Below are 20852 nucleotides of genomic sequence, written 5' to 3' on the forward strand. Positions count from 1 at the left end.
TAAAAGGAATCTGTCGGCTCCAAAACACCCCTCCCCAAACTAGATTAAGCTGTGTATAATGTAAGTGACACCAAGTCCAGTTATGTCATTTCTATCTTCATACTCACTTGCATTCGGATGCTGTGCTTCCATAAACAAGCAGTAAGATGCATCGAGATGACTCCTGTACTCACACACATACTGGAGAGGACTCAAAGAGGAGTCCTCTCCATTTTGCTTTGCAAGGGGTCTGTGCATTCATGCCGAGGTCTTGAAAAATGTGAGGCAAAAACCCTCAGCCACATGAACTGTGGCATAGCCTCCCATTAAAAATAATGGGAGGCGGGTTCAGCACAGATTTGGCCCGACTTTTGGCACAGTGTCTGCACTGAAACCCATGCCCCAAATCGTCCTTCTGAACATACTCTAAACGTGCCAAAATCCACCTGGAAAATCCAGTATGAACATAGACTTTCTCTAAGACCACACAACAGATTCGCTGCAGAACATTTCCACAGAGCTTTTGATGTAGAGGCTATCCAGAGATTTTGGTGTAGATCTTTTGCAGGTTCTGCTGCAGATTTAAAGATCATGGAAATGTATTACAAAAAGTGCAGAAAGCAGGCTGGCCTTGTAATGTAAGGTTATGGAAATGTACTAATCCAGCTCATGTTTTCTTTAAAAGAAAGAAAAACCACGTTGGTCACAGTCCATGGCATGTCTTATGATGAAGCTAGAGCAGTTGAATGTAGACATTGAAGGAGCCATCAGTGCCAGTTCTCATCCCCTGTGCATCCCACAAGAAAATTCAGAAGAGCAGGTAAAATAGAACATTATTATTATTATTATTGGTTTTGTAGCTTTCTAAGGCCCTGTAAATAGTAATTAACGTTGTTTCTTCATTCTAAGTTAAAAGCTAATTACCTAAAGATCCGAAAAAGCAAAAAAACAAACTAAAAAAAACTAGAAAACTTGTAGAAATGTGACTTATTGTTTGGATGCATCCAACTAGGTCTTAATTTTATATAATGTAAGTAATATCTGGCACAATCCTTAAAGCAAATGCATACAAATTTAAAGGGGTTGTCCGGGTTTAGCTCCGATATCCCCATCTTCACCCCTCTGGCCCCTCGGTGTATTTCATGCTCCAATGCTCTCCTTTGCCCTGAATCGAGCAGGGCAAAGACATTTTTTTGGAGATTCAGAGATGTACCGGGCTATTCATGGGAACTGCTAGGCGAAGGCTTCCGGTAACGTCACCGCCACTAATGGGAGGGCTTTAGCGCTGCCCTAGCCTGTAAGGGCAGCATCGGTGACATCACTGGGAACACTGCTGGGCGGAAGCTTCCACCTAGCAGTGTGCCAAGGTAAACAAAAAAGTCCTTGCCCTGTGAACCTGGAGAACCCCTTTAATACAAGGCACTTTCTAATGTATTGTGATTGCTAGCTTGATTCATTTTTCCATCACATTATACACGTCTCGTGTCCATGGTTATGACCACCCTGCAATCCATAAAAAGCAATCCCCAGAGAAGCCATTGCCTTTTCCTATAGTGCCCAAGCACGGTCGTGTGTCATGAGGACTATCTGGATTCATGGTTTTGTCTCTGTGTTGTATGAAAATACAAAAAAAGGGATTTTTTTTTTTTTTACAGATATTGCTAGGACCTTACATTATGGTATTTGCTACTAGCACTACTGAGGCCAAGCATAGGACTGTGCTCTCTGAGGTTACTATATGGTTTATTAAGTACCTAAAGGATATAACATTTTCATTTTTATTCCTGACAATGGAATATAACATTTAATAATATAAGCGCTTAACAATGTAACAATGTAGAATAGATAAATTAATAGAATTTTAACAAAATAAATGTTTTAAAATATAATATTTTTTTTTTAGCTTTAGAAAATGTATATATATTTAAAAGGCACCCTTCAATAAAACTCTTTCTTTTACTTTTTCATCACCTTAACCCCTTAAGGACCTTGCCATTTTTCAAATCTGACATGTGTCACTTTATTTGGTAAGACCTTAACAACGCTTTTACTTATTTAGGCCATTCTGAGATTATTTTCTTGTCACATATTGTACTTCATGACAGTGGTAAAATTGAGTAAAAAATTTCATTTTTATTTATAAAACAATAACAAATTTACCAAATGTCAATTTCTCAACTTTTATAATAGATAGTATCAACTCCAAAAATAGTTATTAATTTACATTCCCCATATGTTTTCTTCATGTTTGGATAATTTTGTGAATGCCATTTTATTTTTTGGGGACGTTAAAAGGCTTAGAAGTTTAGAAGCAAATCTTGAAATTTTTCTGAAAATTTCCTAAACCCACTTTTTATGGACCAGTTCAGGTCTGAAGTCACTTTGTGGTTTCTATTATGTAAGCTTCACAGAGAAATTACCCCATTTTAGAAACTACACCCCTCAAGGTATTCAAAACTGATTTTACAAACTTTGTTAACCCTTAATGGAAAATGGAGATGAAGTCTCAGAATTTTACTTTTTGGCAGATTTTCCATTTTTTCAGTAATACAGCAAGGGTTAACAGCGAAACAAAACTCAATATTTATGGCCCTGATTCTGTAGTTTACAGAATCACCCCATATGTGGTCGTAAACTGCTGTTCGGGCACACGGCATTGCGCAGAAGGAAAGGAACGCCATATGGTTTTTGGAAGGCAGTTTTCACTGGGATAATTTTAAGTTGCCATGTCACATTTGAAGACCCCCTGATGCACCCATAGAGTAGAAACTCCAAAAAAAATGGCCCCATTTTGGAAACTACAGGATAAGCTGGCAGTTTTGCTGGTACTATTTTAGGGTGCATATGATTTTTGGTTGCTCTATATTACACTTTTTGTGAGGCAAGGTAACAAAAAATAGCTATTTTGGCACAGTTTAAATTTTTTGTTATTTACAGTGTTCATCTGACAGGTTAGATCATGTGGTATTTTTATAGAGAAGGTCGTTACGGATGCGACAATACCAAATATGACACTTTTTTTTGGTTGTTTGTTTCAGTTTTACATAAGAAAGCATTTAAAAAAGAAATAATCATTTTTTAGTGTCTCCATATTCTGAAAGCCATATTTTTATTTTTTTTATTTTGGGCGATTGTCTTATATACGGCTCTTATTTTTCTGTATGAGATTACGGTTTGATTGGTATTATTTTAGGGTGGATATGACTTTTTGATTGCTTGGTATTACACTTTTTGTGACGTAAGGTGACAAAAAATGGCTTTTGTGAAAACACTTTTTATTTTTTTACGGTGTTCACCTGAATGGTTAGGTAATGTGATATTTTTATAGAGCATGTTGTTACGGCACGGCAATACCTAATATGTTTATTTCGCTTTAGCACAATAATAGCAGTTTGAAGCCCCAAATTTTTTTTTTCATATTTTAGTGTCTCCATAGTCTGAGAGCAATAGGTTTTTTATTTTTTTGACCGATTGTCTTAGGTAGGGGCTCATTTTTTGTGGGATGAGGTGACGGTGTGATTGGTACTATTTAGGGGGGCATAGGCCTTTTTGATAGCTTGGTGTTGCAATTTTTGTGGTGTAAGGTGACAAAAAATGGCTTTTTTTACACAGTTTTTTTTTTACAGTGATATTTTTATACATCAGGTTCTTACAAACGCAGCGATACTGTCACGCTGGACAGGACACAAGATACACAGAATACAACAAAACAAGTGTCTAGGCAAGTAGCTGGGATGAAGGTCACCTCCTGACAAATCCCTACCAGCTCTCCCTAGACTTCTAAGCCCACGTTCAGACCCTTAAAGTGGGAATGAACTTGTGCCCGTGCCTAGGCTGAAGATTCCCTAAAATACCTAAGATGGTGAAAGGGGGAAAGAGGCAGCCTGTTCACTCAGGACCTGGAGGGGGCAGGCGTCTCTCTAACAGCCTAGACAGACAATCACAAGAAAAACAAAACCAACCTATCTTGTACTGAGCAGGAACAGCAATCCTTCCTTCTTTTCCTTCCTTCTTTTCCTTCCTTCCTCTCTCTTTGAACAAGACAGAAGCTATAACCCACACAGGACACTGGGAGTGGGCGTAATTTAAACTTATACCAACGACCCCACCCAGTGCACCTGAAGGGAGGCGCATACAGTTCAACTACAAAACAATAACAAAAGGCTACACATGTGCTGCTAACCTAGCAGACCTCCGCACGTGACCTGAGCAGGGCATGACAGATACCAAATATGAATACTTTTTTTTATTTATTACGTTTTACACAATAACAGCATTTATGAAACAAAGAAATAAAAATCATGTTTTAGTGTCTCTATAGTCTAAGAGCCATAGTTTTTTTATTTTTTAGGCGATTGTCTTAAGTAGGAGCTCATTTTTTGCGGGATGAGGTGACGGTTAGATTGGTACTATTTTCGGGGGGCATACGCCTTTTTGATAGCTTGGTGTTGCACTTTTAGTGATGAAAGGTGACAGGCGCGGCGATACCTAATATGTCTACTTTTCTTTTCTTTTTTTACCTTTTGCAGTTAGTTTTTTTTACTTGAAACTTTTTCACTTTATTTTTTTTTACTTTTTTTTCACTTTATTTTTTGTCCCACTCTGGGACTTCAACATTACAGGGTCTGATCCCTGTTTCAATGCAGCACAATACATCTGTAATACACTGATAGTTTGCCTATGAAACCGAACCTGGGGGCTGGGCCTCATAGGCCTCCATACATGCTGGGCCCCAAGGCCTTGGAATGGCATTGGGTCCCCGCCTCAGCTAAGGTGAGGGAGCGCAAACCTCCCATATGCCACGGTCAGTGCTGACCGCGGTATATGAGGGAATCATCCACCGGCATCGGCGTTATCACCGATGCTGGTGGATGCGGCAGGGATCTGGCTGTCAGTTACAGTCGGATCTCTGCCGCTGATCGCGGCACCGCATGTGGGGGAAGATAAGGAACACAGGATGAGAATGCTCTTCCTCGGGCGCAAAGTACCATTCTCGTCCTGGGTCCTTAAGGAGTTAATTTCTTAGCCATTAGAGGCCAAAGTAGGGACCTCCCTTTGCGGATTCTGTTAAAAACTGAGTGTACCATTTTGTCTGGTAAAATGCTGGACTCCCCACCTGACGGACCCTGTTATAGTCAGTTGGGTCCGTCCCATGCCACCAGTTTAAGTTATATGGTGCATCCATCACATGGGTTATTTTCGATGTTCTGCTCCCATAAGAACAACGGAAACGACCACGTCGATGTGATCTCAGCCTTTCTGTGTTTACTTGGAATCCTTCATTTTTTTTGTCCCTTCTTTTTTTCTCTTTTCTTTTGGTCGGATGTATTGTGTGGGGATTACACTAGATTAGGAGCAGCCTGTTGTGTGTGTACACTGGAATTCACTGGCATGTAGACTGAGAATAAAATTTGTTAACCATTTGGTAGCTAATTGTCTACTATTGACTGCATGAAAATCTGTCCTCCCAAACTAAATTTTTTTTTTACTTTTTGGAAGATTTCCCTTCTGCTGTGTCCTAGAATCAGAATTAGTTCTAATTTTTGGAAAATCATAATTATGAGTGTGGAGTAGACAGCAAGAGAGGGAAGGAGAGAGTCAGAGAGGTGAGGGATGGAGGTGGGAGTGGACCAAAAGTTGGGTAGGTAGCAAACCTTGCATTGAGAACTTGACATGCCATGAAGAGACATGAGGAATGTATTTTATAGATAAGAACATTGGGGATTGGTTGTGAAGAGGGATTAGGTGACATGGGGGTCAGTAAATGAACATCGTACTTTAGAAAGGTATCACGCTGACCTTCAAAACAGAGGGTGGGGGTGCATTATGAAACCCCTATCTTGGGCACTAAGATAACATATCCTGCCCATATGGACAGGAGAACAGATCTTGCAAACACCCCTGTGCATGTAACTTAATACATAAGCAGGATATGCTAGAGATGACACTCTATCAGATTTACTACCCTTTACTTTTGCCTTATTTATTTCCCAGGAATAAAAAAAAAATGTCCCAGTCATCGTCACGCAGGTCATTAAAGGTACAGCACAGTTATCAAAGCTCTCTCTTGTAATGAGCCATTTGTCTATGTGATTACATGACCAGGACACATTTTTATCCTGGGAAATAAACTATTAGGGCTTCCATTCATTGACGGCAAGCATAGATCTTGATACATGTAAGGAATTGACATTCAAAGTAACATAGTTTATGAGGCTGAAAAAAGACATCTGTCCATCCAGTTCGGCCTGTTTTTGCCAGAGGAAGGCAAAAAAAGAAACTGAGGTAGAAGCCCATTTTCCCCACTTTAGGGGAATAAAAAATACCTTGCCGACTCCAATCAGGTAATCAGACTAACTCCCTGGATAAACGACCCCTCTCTAGTAGCTATAGCCTGTAATATTATTACGCTCCAGAAATACATCCAGGCTCCTCTTGAATTCCTTTATTGTACTCACCATCACCACCTCCTCAGGCAGAGAGTTCCATAGTCTCACTGCTCTTACCGTAAAGAATCCTCTTCTATGTTTGTGTACAAACCTTCTTTCCTCCAGACGCAGAGGATGTCCCCTCGTCACAGTCCTGGGGATAAATAGATGATGGGAGAGTATATTAGAAAATTGTGTATTTTTGTTATACATTGAATAACCTTTATCATTTGCTGAAACCAAAATAATCCTTTAACCGCTCCAGGACCGCACGGTATTCGCTGAGGGGCATATTGAGTCCATGAAAGATTAAAATTTTTGTCCCAAGTTAGCGGAAAGGGAGACTTTGTGAGAAAAAAAAAAATAAAATCAATTTCCGCTAACTTGTGCCAAAAAAAATTATAATTTCTATGAACTCGCCATGCCCCTCATTTAATACCTTGGGGTGTCTTCTTTCCAAAATGGGGTCACATGTGGGGTATTTATACTGCCCTGGCTTTTTAGGGGCCCTAAAGCATGAGAAGAAGTCTGGCATCCAAATGTCTAAAAATGCCCTCCTAAAAGGAATTTGGGCCCCTTTGCGCATCTAGGCTGCAAAAAAGTGTCACACATGTGGTATCGCCGTACTCAGGAGAAGTTGGGGAATGTGTTTTGGGGTGTCTTTTTACATATACCCATGCTGGGTGAGAGAAATATCTCGGCAAAAGACAACTTTTCCCATTTTTTTTATACAAAGTTGGCATTTGACCAAGATATTTCTCTCACCCAGCATGGGTATATGTAAAATGACACCCCAAAACACATTCCCCAACTTCTCCTGAGTACGGCGATACCACATGTGTGACACTTTTTTGCAGCCTAGGTGGGCAAAGGGGCCCACATTCCAAAGAGCACCTTTCGGATTTCACAGGGCATTTTTTACAGATTTTGATTTCAAACTACTACTCACGCATTTGGGCCCCTAAAATGCCAGGGCAGTATAACTACCCCACAAGTGACCCCATTTTGGAAAGAAGACACCCCAAGGTATTCCGTGAGGGGCATGGCGAGTTCCTAGAATTTTTTATTTTTTGTCACAAGTTAGCGGAAAATTATGATGTTTTCTTTTTTTTTCTTACAAAGTCTCATATTCCACTAACTTGTGACAAAAAATAAAAACTTCCATGAACTCACTATGCCCATCACAAAATACCTTGGGGTGTATTATTTTCAAAATAGGGTCACTTGTGGGGTAGTTATACTGCCCTGGCATTTTAGGGGCCCAAATGCATGCAAAGTAGTTTGAAATCAAAATCTGTAAAAAATGGCCGGTGAAATCCGAAAGGTGCTCTTTGGAATGTGGGCCCCTTTGCCCACCTAGGCGGCAAAAAAGTGTCACACATGTGGTATCGCCGTACTCAGGAGAAGTTGGGGAATGTGTTTTGGGGTGTCATTTTACATATACCCATGCTGGGTGAGGTCACATGACCTGGTTGCAGCTTCTCCTCATTCAAGTGAATGGGGCTGAGCTGCAATCCCAAGCTATACAATGCACGGCGCTGTGCTTGGAAAGCTGCCAGCTCTTTGAAACAGCTGATCAATGGGGGTTCTGGGATTCGGGCCACCACCGATGTGATAATAGTGACCTATCCTAAAGATAGGTCATCGTTATCCATTCCTCTATAACTCTCTAAAGGGGTTGTATATCGTCATGATGGGTCATCAATATATGATTGGTGGGTGTCCTACACCTGGCACCCCCGCTGATCGGCTGTTTGAAGAGGAGGTGGTGCTTCCGGGTCATTGTACTATGTGTCTTTTCCTGTGAAGTGGCGGCATAGTGTAAAGTGAATAGAGTGAGTACTTGTCATTACACTGCACCTCTGTAACTTCCGAGGCAACGGAATGGGGCGCCTCCTCCTCTTCAAACAGCTGATTGGCAGGGGTGCCGGGTGCCAGACCTCCGCCAATCAGATATTGATGACCTATCCTGACAATAGGTCATCAATATAAATGGCAGGACAGCCCCTTTAAGAATCCTTTCAAAATTCTTTATCTTTCACTTCTCCGAGAGAAGTACCATCCAGTACTATTTTAGTCTCAAAAAATCATTTATTTCAAGTAAGAAAATTACAGTATAAAGATACAGTACAGAATAATACTGCATTGCAGATCATTATCCATATGTGTTATCAGAGGTAATCTAACAATAAAAATAAAGAAAAGAAAAATAAACAACTCGGATCAATCAGTATTAGAGATAAGTAGGTACAATGAGAGGCCATACAACCGTAAATAAAAGCATTACAGTGTGAAGGTATATCTGAGGTCCACAGAGAAAGTAGATGATAACCAAGGGTCCCAGACCTTTTCAAAGACAGCGACCGTATCTGTCCTGATTGCAGTGAGTCTCTCACAGAGGAGCAGTTTGTTGATCCTGTCTATAACTGCTTGTTTGTTGAGTGAGGGTGTGCGCCACTTAAAAGCGACATGAATTCTTGCTGCTAGTAATATAAATTGTGATAACTTAAAATTTGCCATGGTTAACCCGGAAGGCTTGTCGCCTAATAAACACTGAGAAATCGTAGCCAGATATCTACAACTGAGGGTGGTAGCAATCAGTGAGCAAATCTGATCCCAGAAACGCCTCACCACTGGACAAGTCCACCAAGTGTGTAGCATCGTGCCGTCCGCATCACATCCCCTAAAACATTTCCGGGATACCTCAGGGTACATAAGGTGTAGCCTGGCCGGAACCATGTATGTTCTATGCAAGATCTTAATAGAGGTTTCAGCTAAGGTAACTTGCCAGGAGCCCTTTGTAAGTGTTTGTGAACGCTGGAATCAAGTGGAGACGGAGGATTCCATTCCCATGTCGCTTTCCCATGCCAACATGTAAGGAAGTTTTATCCCCTCTGGGTGAGCATCAAGGTATCCATAAACTCTGGACAAAAGACCCTGCTTATACAGAGAATAAGCGACCATTCTCTCAAAAGGGGTAAAGTCTATGTTCTGGGTTGACCCTATTAGTGACCTCAAGAAGGAGAAAATTCTATTAACATTAAAATGTTCTCCACTAGAAGGAGAGTGTTTTTCCAAAAAATCGCTTTTAGATTCTAGGGTGCCCCTACGGAGGAATTTATGCAGCGTAGTAAGGTTGTTGCCGAACCACCAATGAAATGGTATGGAGCGCAAAACCGGGCGAAACATCGGGTTGCCAAAAATCGGGGTCTGCGGGGATGGAATGGACTGCAATTTATATTTGAACCTTACTGATCTCCACACTATCAGTGAATAATGAGATAGGAGGGATGTGCTGCGGACGGTCGACGGCAAAGGTGATGTCGTCCATATCAAGGTTGTCCAAGTATATGGTGCCAAATTTGACATTTCTAGGGGGACCCATAATGGCTGTTTTTTCTTGTCCAGATGTGTTAGAAAGAGTTGCGCCAATCCAGTATTTCAGGAAGTCTGGCACTGATAACGCCCCGTGGGATTTATGTTTGCACATCGTGAATTTAGCGATGCAAGGTCTTTTGTTAGCCCAAACAAACTTCATGACATCCCTCTGCAGGGACTTTAGGTCGGCTGAGGGGACTGGGACGGGCAGCGTTCTAAACAAGTACAGTAGTCTTGGAAGTACTACCATTTTAATTATATGGATCCTACCAACCCATGATACCGGTAAGGAGGCCCAAGACTTCAAATCCTGTCTAATTTTATTGTACATTGGGGGGGGAAGTTAAATTTGTAGACCAATTCGGGTTTGGTCGGCAATGACGTCCCTAAGTAAGAAATGTATTGCGTCATAAGCTGGAAAGGGAAGTTACCTACTAGCTGGTCTTTCTGCTGGGGGGGGACATTGCAGGTGAGGAATTCAGACTTGTTATGATTAATTTTAAGGCCCGAAGCCTCTGAAAAGGACTTCAACAATAGCAACAGATTAGGGAGGGACACCGTGGGGTTTGTAATGGATAATAGCAAGTCATCAGCAAATAGGCTCAGTTTGTATTCCGTCCCACCTATAGTCATTCCGCTTCCAGTACTATTTTAATCCTAGATGCAGCTGAGAAAACTCTAATGTCCTCCGTTTCCCATAGTGGCCCCTGGCAATGTGTTCTACATTATTTTACTTTCCATACTTTTGTATGTAATCACATACATCCAGGCCTTGGTTGTGAACCCAGCAGAGAAGACAGCTGAGATTTCCCCAAATATTAGAAATGTAATGAAAGTGTGAAGAAGGAAGACGTCATCCTGCCGCTGTTTATAGTTTTCTTCTTCCTTTCAGTAATGTATCCACATAAGTTGTTATACAAATATAATTCATCATGAGAAATACGCTGTCCAGGCAAGGTCCATGTTACAGCAGCATATGGGAACAATTATGGTACGTTGCTGCTGTAAATATTTTATGCAAACCTGACCTAAAACACAGTGGGGGGAATATGCTTAATTTACCAGACAATCACCGCATCGGCATCACTAGAGGTCTAATAAAAGAAGGATAGAGAGCCAGCGGAAGTACAGACAGGAAATGGAGAAGCGGTGAGTCATGTCCCTTGGATGCGTGGTCTACAATGTGTTACAACACATATATTAACCACTGTGCTGATGCCGAAATATCTGGCGTGGGAATTTAGGTGCATTTTTGACCTCTGTGACTAGTCTATAGTTTTTGCGAGTTTGAAACTTCTTATGGCTTATATTCTAGAATTGTTCTATACAAGGCCATACAATTTAATAGGTCAGGAAAATCAATGACCAGCTAATTACCATAAGATCCTGATATCTGATATCAAAACCTATTTCAAGGGGTTTACAAATTGCTGAGGTGTTGGAAACTCTTCTCCAAGCAGTGATTCAGACTCATTGCCAAATACTACTTAGGTTTGCATACATACCATTGAGGAAGCCCAGGCAGCTGAGGGGGCCCAGTTCTGGTTGGTTGTTTCCCTTTGCTATTGGGTGTTGAGAACTTCTACAAGACTTGGAGATGATTAGAGAATTGACTCATTTGTCATGGTAAGGGTATGGAAGGATAAACAAAAACAGGTCCTTCTATTGTGGATGGCAAAGCCGAGCATTTAAAATAAGGATCCTACTTTCATCCATAATATGGGGGCTCTTCTTTTCTCTTCTTAGAATGCCACTATTGATTTATGCAAAGTTGTGTGAAAAGTTAGTGATCATTTAAGTACCCCTGGATGGCTAGGGAATATTTGGGTGCGCACATGCTGACCCCTTAAGAACCAGAGCTTGCCTACACCCTATGGGCAAAGCGAGAGAGGTCTAGCTGGTAAGCATCAGGCTGTGGCCTGTGGAGAGGAACAGAGCTACCCTGGAGGCCCTTTTAAAATGTCACCATATTCTACAATTGATTGTTATATTTAGTTTTATACAACATGTGGGCCAGGAAGTGCTTACTTCTCAAGTGGAGGAGATGCATCTGTCTATTTCGCTTACTCACACATCATCTGTGGAATCCCACTGGTGACCATTTCTGAACATCTTGCTTGATGATGTGTGAAGAGCACACATGTCTGTCTACAGAGAAGTAGATGACAGCAATGTAAAAAAGACATTACTTTTATTATTGTAACCTCTCTAAGCATAAATAATAAACCATCAAAATAAAATATTAAATATATATATATTATGCTTTTTATACGGAAGCTTTGATCAATCAATGAAAGGGAGATATAATAACAATCTGCAGAACTTTATGGGGGGGGGGGGGGTCATCACCTCTGTTTAATTTAGTTCTTCCGTAAAAGATGATCTTACGAATAGAGTTCAGTATAAACTTAAGGTAAAATATATTAAATTGTGAAACATTAAATCGTAAATCGCTAGTCACTTTTAAGGCAATGGCAGTACATAGTCAATGGAAATTCTGTGAGACGTCATAGTTTTTTTGTATTTGATGGATACAAATAAAATTAGCATTATTTGAGTCTTTATGAAGCTTATAAATCTATAGATCTTCATCTGGATTGTATCAGAAATAGCTTATCCCTGTCACTCTTGGCGCAGAGGTTCGGCTCTTCATTCTTCTGTATTGTCGGATGTATTAGTGATACAAAGTTTCCTGTGCAAATCTAAATGAAGAAGCCCTGAGAGCTTAAGCAAAGTGGTCCAGATTTTGACTGTGACCTAAGGGTCTCTCTATTCCCATTGCAAGTTGCACTGGATTTGAACTGACCCCAGGGAGGGAAATGCTTAGCTTCTCCCATCTGTTTTCTAAACTTTAAATGCCTTCAGTCTAATCCTCTGGTCCTTCTGGTTTCTGTATGACTGTATTCTTCAGAATGCGATCATTAACATTTTTAGTATGTGGCAGATATGTTTTTCGTAATGATTAGTATTTTTGTTTCTTTTTGTTGAATATATTTTTATAACCTGATTTAACCCAATAATGGTTGAATTGTTTTTGGTGCAGGATGTAGCAATTTTTTTTAATTTTTATTCATCGCATTTGGATTCTTTTTTTTTTTTCTGTCTACCTTTAGTAGTTGTATGTGAGCTTGTTTTTTGTTGTTTTTAATAGCACAGTTTTGGGGGTATGTACAGTGTAATACTTTTTAGTTTAGACTTTTTTGTTGCATGACTGCATTCTCATTATTGTTTTGGGGATTTCTTTCTACGCCATTCAAGGTGCACAATAAATGACATGTCATAACATAAAAAGAGGGGACTATATACCTTTAATTATATTAGCTCTCATAATACTGTTTTCGTTACCAGATCCACCCTACTCTTGCCTCCCCCTGGCAGCCCCACCCCACTCTTACCTCCCCCTGGCAGCCCCACCCCACTCTTACCTCCCCCTGGCAGCCCCACCCCACTCTTACCTCCCCCTGGCAGCCCCACCCCACTCTTACCTCTCCCTGGCAGCCCCACCCCACTCTTACCTCCCCTGGCAGCCCCACCCCAATCTTAGCTTCCCTGGCAGCCCCACCCCAATCTTAGCTCCCCCTGGCAGCCAATCACAATAAGAGAACCCTTCTTTTCCCAGCCCTCTAACTGTGCAGTAGAATCCTTGATTGAACTAATGCGTATGTGTGTTTGCACTGATTTAAAGTGTAAAAAACTATTTTGATATGTTATGGTGACATAACAAAAATTTTGGTAGGTGGGACATTAAGTGCTGAGAACCTCACCCATCAAAACATTTGATGTATCACTATGAAATATCAAGTTTTTTCACAGTACAGCTACATGTTAAAGCCTATAATATAACAGTGAGTCAAATATATTAAAGTATAGTTCATCGGGACCATCAGACACTCTTTTTACTTGGATTTTAAGAGAAATAAGTATAACTTGCAGCCTGGGACATAACTTTTTGACAAGATAGGTAAGAAAACCTCCATCCAGTGCAAGTACACAAGAATGGTTTTCTGCATTTGAACAATACTTAACATATTAAGCCATGAAATCACATTAAAATGTTTTTTAAAAAAAAAGGTCAAAATAAGCAAATAAACAAAATTATCCAATGAAATAATCTTCGTCATTCCGGACCTGAAGCAAAGAAAGGAAATGCATAAAACATAATGGCTAATTAGAGTGCTAATGTTGTCATTGTGAGGTAATTACGGAAACATCGGCTTTCATTGTAGATAGAGTTTTTGTGTGGCATGACTTTATTTCCGTATCATAGCAATTATGTAATAAAGATAGAAAAGGACAAAAACATTGGTTTCCAAAACTAAACAGAAATGACTGCTTTTAAACAAAAATACACAAAATGTCCAAATGCCATTGGAAGGATCCAAGTACAGTTACATTGAAAAAGTTATGATGTATTTTATGACTTTACACTTTGGGCTTTTTAATATCTATTAAGTATTGTCTTTGTTTAGAGTGATTTCTAAAAATAAATTCAGCTATTGCCAATATCAATTTTCTGCTGTTATTTCTCCTGGAGTGGACATATCAGTAGGTATGTTGATCCCTGGTGGACACCTATTACAAGTATGTAGCATTGGGCATGAATAGGTAAAGTGGCCCAAGGCCACCCTTTTATTATATAAGGGACTTAGACAGTGAATTTCATGGCTCAGTGAATTTCATGGCTCTGATGAATTGTTAGATATGGCGGGGGTTGATCAGTTTTCAAGGGGCCCGTATACTGTTCTTGCACTGTATCTATGTCCAGCTTGTTCTTCACCTACATTTATTTAAAAAATTCAGAAAACAACACAGACTGAGGCAGGGAATGTCATGGTGTGACTCTTGCCAAGCTACTCTCCTTCTCTGCTGTCAGTACAGTGCTAATACATCTTAAAGTGGAAGTTATTTAAGATAAACTAGCTGCTAAGGATAATCAATGACTAACAACAGTTTGTTATATGCGAGTTATCAGTCAACACATCCCTAGTAACTGGCATGTCTTGACGTGTTCCTGTCATTTAAACAAAAATCTCTGACATGGCATAGCGAAATTATAGTTCGATCAATGATGAGTTGGGTACTGATTGTAACAGGCAGAGGGCGTGGACTCACTGTGTCAAGTAATCGGTTTGGCTTTGGGTTAAACCTAAGGATATGGTCCTGGCGGTCCTCTTGTATTCACCCTTTAATCCCTATACAGGGATATGGATTTAGCTGCAGGAAAGCAACCATGCCACTACCTCCTAGAATTGTCTCGGTGTAGGTGGCAGCTGACCCATGGGTGTCAGAGACACCAGTGCGAACCACCTAAGGAGCAGACATACTCGTAGTCAGGAGACAGGCCGGGGTGAGGGCAGACAGAGTTCATGCGTATCCGTAAAGCCAATCTAATGTCAGGGTGGGCAGCGGAGGATCAGAGTCAGTAAACAGGCAGAATTTGTACATGGGTAGACAGACAAAATAAAACACTAGTAGTAATAAAAACTAGAATACCTAAAACTCAGGCAAAGGGGTGGAACCAACAGCCCATTATAAATAGGAGACCTGATGAGCACTTTAGTCAGCAGACTGGACCGAGAGCAAGAGGGAAAGATTAAAAGGAAGTTGTCACGATTGTGAAATCTGCATAAAATTGTTATAGAGCAGGAGATGCTGAGCAGATTGTTATATAGTTTTATGGGAAAATATTCAGTACAATTTATAATTTAATTTGCATATATAATTTGCATAGAAATGCTAATGTGCATATATTTTTCCCAGAGACCAAGAGGAGTGTTGCCTAACTTACAGTAGTAGTCATATATATAAACTGGTCTCCATAATAGAAATAGTACCCAGCCAGAGGTCACCTCAGTGCCTCTCAACTAGAAAAACTGATTCTATCTGGTTTGCTCTGATAAAGGGATTTTGTCCTGAAAATGCTATTTACAGATGTGAGCCCAGCTTAGCTATTATCCTAGTTTTGCTATTAAGACTGTATAAAAGGCTGAGCAATGATTGTTAGGCTATGTCGTAGTTGTGAAACACTCAGCTTTTTTAATGCTTCTGGAAAAAAGGCTGAATTGCACTTTTTTTTTTTTACTTTCTCTTGATTTGCCTAAAAAGAATTGCAAAATATTTTGGTTTATTAGAATTTTCAAAATTGAGGATGAATTCCAAATTTATAGAATTGATTTGCTCATCTCTAGTATGTGTATTTATGCATATCTCCTTGTGCTTCATAGATCAATTTTAGTCCTTTTTTTCTACTAAGTGTTTATGGTACTTTCAAACTGTTCAATCAGTGCTTTTAATAAGATCTTGTATACATTGCTGTACATGTGTCCCCACATACTGCTTCTCTGGAAAACAGACATGCAGGCTATTCTCCTTTCCAAAAGGAAAGGAAAACTGTCTCACATCAGGAATCCTCCTCTTTCTGGGTAACTACCCTTTAAAAGAACTGAGCAAAGAAACTTTGCTCGGCTGCCTGAAAGGCCTTGGGTACAGTACTATTTCTGATTATGCAGGGTGTCAAGTACATATGAGGAGTATCGTAAGCCAGTCAACAATCCCCTGGGTTTCTGGGAAAATGTTATGAAAATTAGCACATCTTATGTATTCTGGCACCAAATAGGCTTAGAAAAGCTAATTTGAATATCTTTCCCAGAAACTCAGAGGGGAGTTGCCTGCCCTACAATACATGTAGTATAGGTGCTCTTTCCCCCTCTCCCTCTCTTTCTCTCTCTTTTTCTCTCTCTCTTATATATATATATATATATATATATATATATATATATATTGAACAAAAATATAAACGCAACACTTTCGGTTTTGCTCCCATTTTGCATGAGCTGAACTCAAGGATCTGAAACATTTTCTACATACACAAAAGAACCATTATTCTCAAATATTGTTCACAAATCTGTCTAAATCTGTGTTATTGAGCAGATCCGAGATAATCCATCTCACCTCACAGGTGTGGCATATCAAGGTGCTGATTAGACAGCATGAATCTTGCACAGGTGTGCCTTAGACTGCCCAAAATAAAAGGCCACTCTGAAATGTGTGTGTGTGGGGGGGGGGGGGGGTACGGTATCGGTATCTGGGTTACGGTGTCTCTGTGCATTCAATATGCCATCAATAAAATGCACCTTTTTTTGTTGTCCATAACATATGCCTGCCCATACCATAACCCCACCGCCACCATGGGCCACTCGGTCCACAACGTTGACGTCCGCAAACCGCTCACCCACACAATGCCACACACGCTGTCTGCAATCTGCCCTGAACAGTGAAAACCGTGAACAGAACGCCTCTCCAACATGCTAGACGCCATCGAAAGTGAGCATTTTCCCACTCAAGTCAGTTACGACGACGAACTGCAGTCAGGTCCAGACCCCGAAGAGGACGAAGAGCATGCAGATGAGCTTCCCTTAGACGGTTTCTGACAGTTTGTGCAGAAATTCTTTGGTTATGCAAACCAATTGTTGCGGCAGCTGTCCGGGTGGCTGGTCTCATACGATTATGGAGGTGAACATGCTGGATATGGAGGTCCTAGGCTGGTGTGGTTACACGTGGTCTGCGGTTGTGAGGCCGGTTGGATGTACTGCCAAATTCTCTGAAACTCCTTTGGAGACGGCTTATGGTAGAGGAATGAACATTCATTGCACAGGCAACAGCTCTGGTAGACATTCCTGCAGTCAGCATGCCAATTGCACGCTCCCTCAAACGTTGCGACATCTGTGGCATTGTGCTGTGTGATCAAACTGCACATTTCAGAGTTGTCTTTTTTATTGTGGGAAGTCTAAGGCACACCTGTGCAATATTCATGCTGTCTAATCAGCACCTCGATATGCCACACCTGTGAGGTGGGATGGATTATCTCGGCAAAGGAGAAGTGCTCACTAACACAGATTTAGACAGATTTGTGAACAATATTTGTGAGTAATGGGTCTTTTGTGTATGTCGAAAATGTTTCAGATCTTCGAGTTCAGCTCCTGCAAAATGGGAGCAAAACCAAAAGTGTTGCGTTTATATTTTTGTTCACTGTATATGTATATATAATATACATGTCCTAGCATATCATGTTTGGGTAAATAAAGATTTTTTTGTACTTTTTTATCTTATGGAGTGCTGCCCACTTTTTTGACTTGTATGCATTGGACTTGCTATATCCTTATTGGGCCAGTTGAACCCCCTGTTTTCTTTAGAGACGGTGCTGCCACTTTTTTCTTTTTTATATGATATATATATATATATATATATATATATATATATCCATAAAAGAAGTTTCAGGCAGCACTCCTGTCGTTTTACTCAGCCGTAGCTGTGTGGTGCCGGCGGTGGTCCCTCGATTCGAGACGTAAAACAATGAAGAAAATCCGCAGCACTCCTTGAAGTGTAGAAAAAATGTGTAGTTTTATTCACACATGTCAAATAAGACTAGTCTTATTTGACATGTGTGAATAAAACTACACATTTTTTCTACACTTCAAGGAGTGCTGCGGATTTTCTTCATTATATATATATATATATATATATATATATATATATATATCTCAAAAATAGAGCAAACAAATAAAGTTGCAGCACACCACTAAATGCACTAAGACTGAGTGAACAGGTGAATGTGTGAACAGGGTCAAATATATGACACCAACACTTACTGCAAATGCAGTCAAGAAGCTCTTAGCGCATATTATTGATCACAAATATGACGGGCCCACCTACCAGACGACAAGGTAGCTTCTTATCAGGTGGGACCTACTCTAACATGGAGGGTCCAGCTCCATTTTCACTCTGATTAAAAACACCAAGCATATAAGCATATAAATAGGTACAGTAGTAAAGGATGTTCCCAAACTAATCAGTAGAAGAAAAGCAAAAAGGAACCAGAAAGCTTTCGTAGTTTAGTTATCAGATATCATATATTTGAAGTAAGGATGAGCAAATTGATTCTAAACTAATCATTTTTCTTACAAATTTCACAAAAACTTGTCCACTAAATAAACCTGAAGCTGGTTCATTGTTGAACTAGTGACATTAAATGCATATGGGGGTATTTATTAAACTAGTGTAAAGTAGAACTAGCTTAGTTGTCCATAGCAACCAATCAGATTCCACCTTTCATTTTTGACAACTCATTTGAAAATGAAAGGTGGAATCTGATTAGTTGCTATGAGCAACTAAGCCAACTCTGCTTTACACTAGTTAAATGACCCCAATAGTTTATCACAAATACTGCTTTGTCATATCTATGTTAGCTGACGCATTTGTGTTTCATTGAAATTGTATTAACAATTAATTAACAATTGTGTGTGTGTTTAAATATAGACAGGCATTCTTCCCCTGTTAATGACGATCATTTTTAGATGCTTGTGCAGAACAAGCCACAGTTTTTTTTAATAACATTAACCTGTGTGTTCAAACAGGGGTAGGGACCTGTCCCTGGTAAATCATAAATTTTAAACAAGCCACAGTTTTTTCCCCATAACATTGCCTGTGTTTAAATACCATCTACCACCGATAAGCAAATTTATTTGAATATTTCAGACACAAAATGAATCTCAACAAGTTTGCTCATCTGTAATTTGAAGACTTTCTGATGGTAACCAACCAATATCGGTACATTTTCAGTAATAGTGTAGTTGTCAACTAATGATGGAAGTCAGACCCTGTGGTTTCTATTAGATACATGGAGAGGGGCCTCAGCTCAGGTTTCCCCATCACCCTTCCTGGTGTGAACTTGAATAGATCTTTCCCTCTTCACAGGCATGGGGGATATAGGGGGTGTAGTGGCATGAATCAGCACCAAGAATTGAGGCTTATCGGAAGCCCTATGTTTATGACCTTGCTAATAATGTCTAATATTTTTTTTTACTCATTTTTGAATCCTCTGTTTGTTGGTCTGAGCATTTCATGTGTGTGTTATACAGTAATGGCAAGGCCAATTCTGCTTTCTTTGATTTCACCAAGAATAGCATGCAATTGGTGTCCTGGGAATTAAAAAGAGATCAAGAAGCACTAGGGAGCTAAAAGAAGGAAATGTCACAGCATGTGGCTTGAACTTTCTATAAGATTAACAGAAGAATAGGGAAAAGATCTCTACAAGGAGATGAAAGACTGTTTAGAAAATGGTAACGGTTGAGCGTTATAAGGGAGTCTGATAAAAATTGGCAAATTAAGTAGAATCTCATAATATTTATAGGAAATATTATAAGTAATGTGTCAGGCTATGGCAGTCATATACATTCCGAACCAGTGTGTTTTACATGCTATATTAATTAATACAGGAGTAGATTAGCAGAACCTGCATCAGTGTTGCCTTAGGCCATGTACACATTCACAGTGCAAGGTAGAAAGCTGCATTCACTAGTAAAGTAAGTGGATGGTTCCCAGGGAGGGACATTAGATGTAATGCAGTGTGAACCTCAATCCACGCACACATGAAAAATGAAATCTTGTCCAGAAGAGATGTTTGCAGGAGTTTTAATTTGACAGGTGGTTTTAAGTCGGCTTTGGTAAAGAATTCCGCCTAAGGCAGTGACTTAGCTGTAGAATGCAGGCAGAAATAGATTTCCAGCTGATACAATTCCTCCTTTATCTTGGAAATAGTCATAAAACCAATTGCTACCAAGTTCAACAGAGCTGATGGAGAACATCGGGAGTTTGTTTAAACTGTGAATAACTTCTTCATATACAGTAGGAGCTGGAGCTGCCGGGATTTTCGTTGGGTGGATGTTTAATTTCTTACACTTTACAGTGAAAATATTTTCATATGGGAATATGTGAAGCAGAAAAGTGCAGGATAATGCTCTGCAGTGTTATAACAATACAGCTTTATGCACTGAAACAGATGGAACTGCTATCGGATACAATTAGGTTAGGGTTAGGGAGGGCTGAAGATATCGAAGAGCATTGTGACTTACAGCAAAGGCATTTACATGCTCATCTGCATCACATATCCACACTAGGAAATTAGTGCCAGTTTCGTGTTTATATTAAAGGGATTGTGCAGCGATTTTATATTAATGACCTATCCTCAACATAGGTCATCAATATCAGATCGGTGGGGGTCTGATACCC

At 40.0% G+C, this 20852-nt stretch overlaps 1 protein-coding gene across 1 annotated transcript in view; it reads left to right on the forward strand.

Annotated features, from left to right (window-relative positions):
- Nucleotides 1–721: 721 nt before the first annotated feature.
- The window catches only part of STARD13 (StAR related lipid transfer domain containing 13), a 263932-nt gene continuing 243801 nt past the window's right edge, over nucleotides 722–20852 (forward strand). Inside the window, exon 1 of the mRNA XM_044284955.1 lies at nucleotides 722–799. The gene's annotated coding sequence lies outside the window, so the exon portion shown is untranslated. The remainder of the gene's footprint in view (nucleotides 800–20852) is intronic.

This window comes from Bufo gargarizans, chromosome 3, assembly GCF_014858855.1.
Source record: "Bufo gargarizans isolate SCDJY-AF-19 chromosome 3, ASM1485885v1, whole genome shotgun sequence".
Taxonomy (NCBI): domain Eukaryota; kingdom Metazoa; phylum Chordata; class Amphibia; order Anura; family Bufonidae; genus Bufo; species Bufo gargarizans.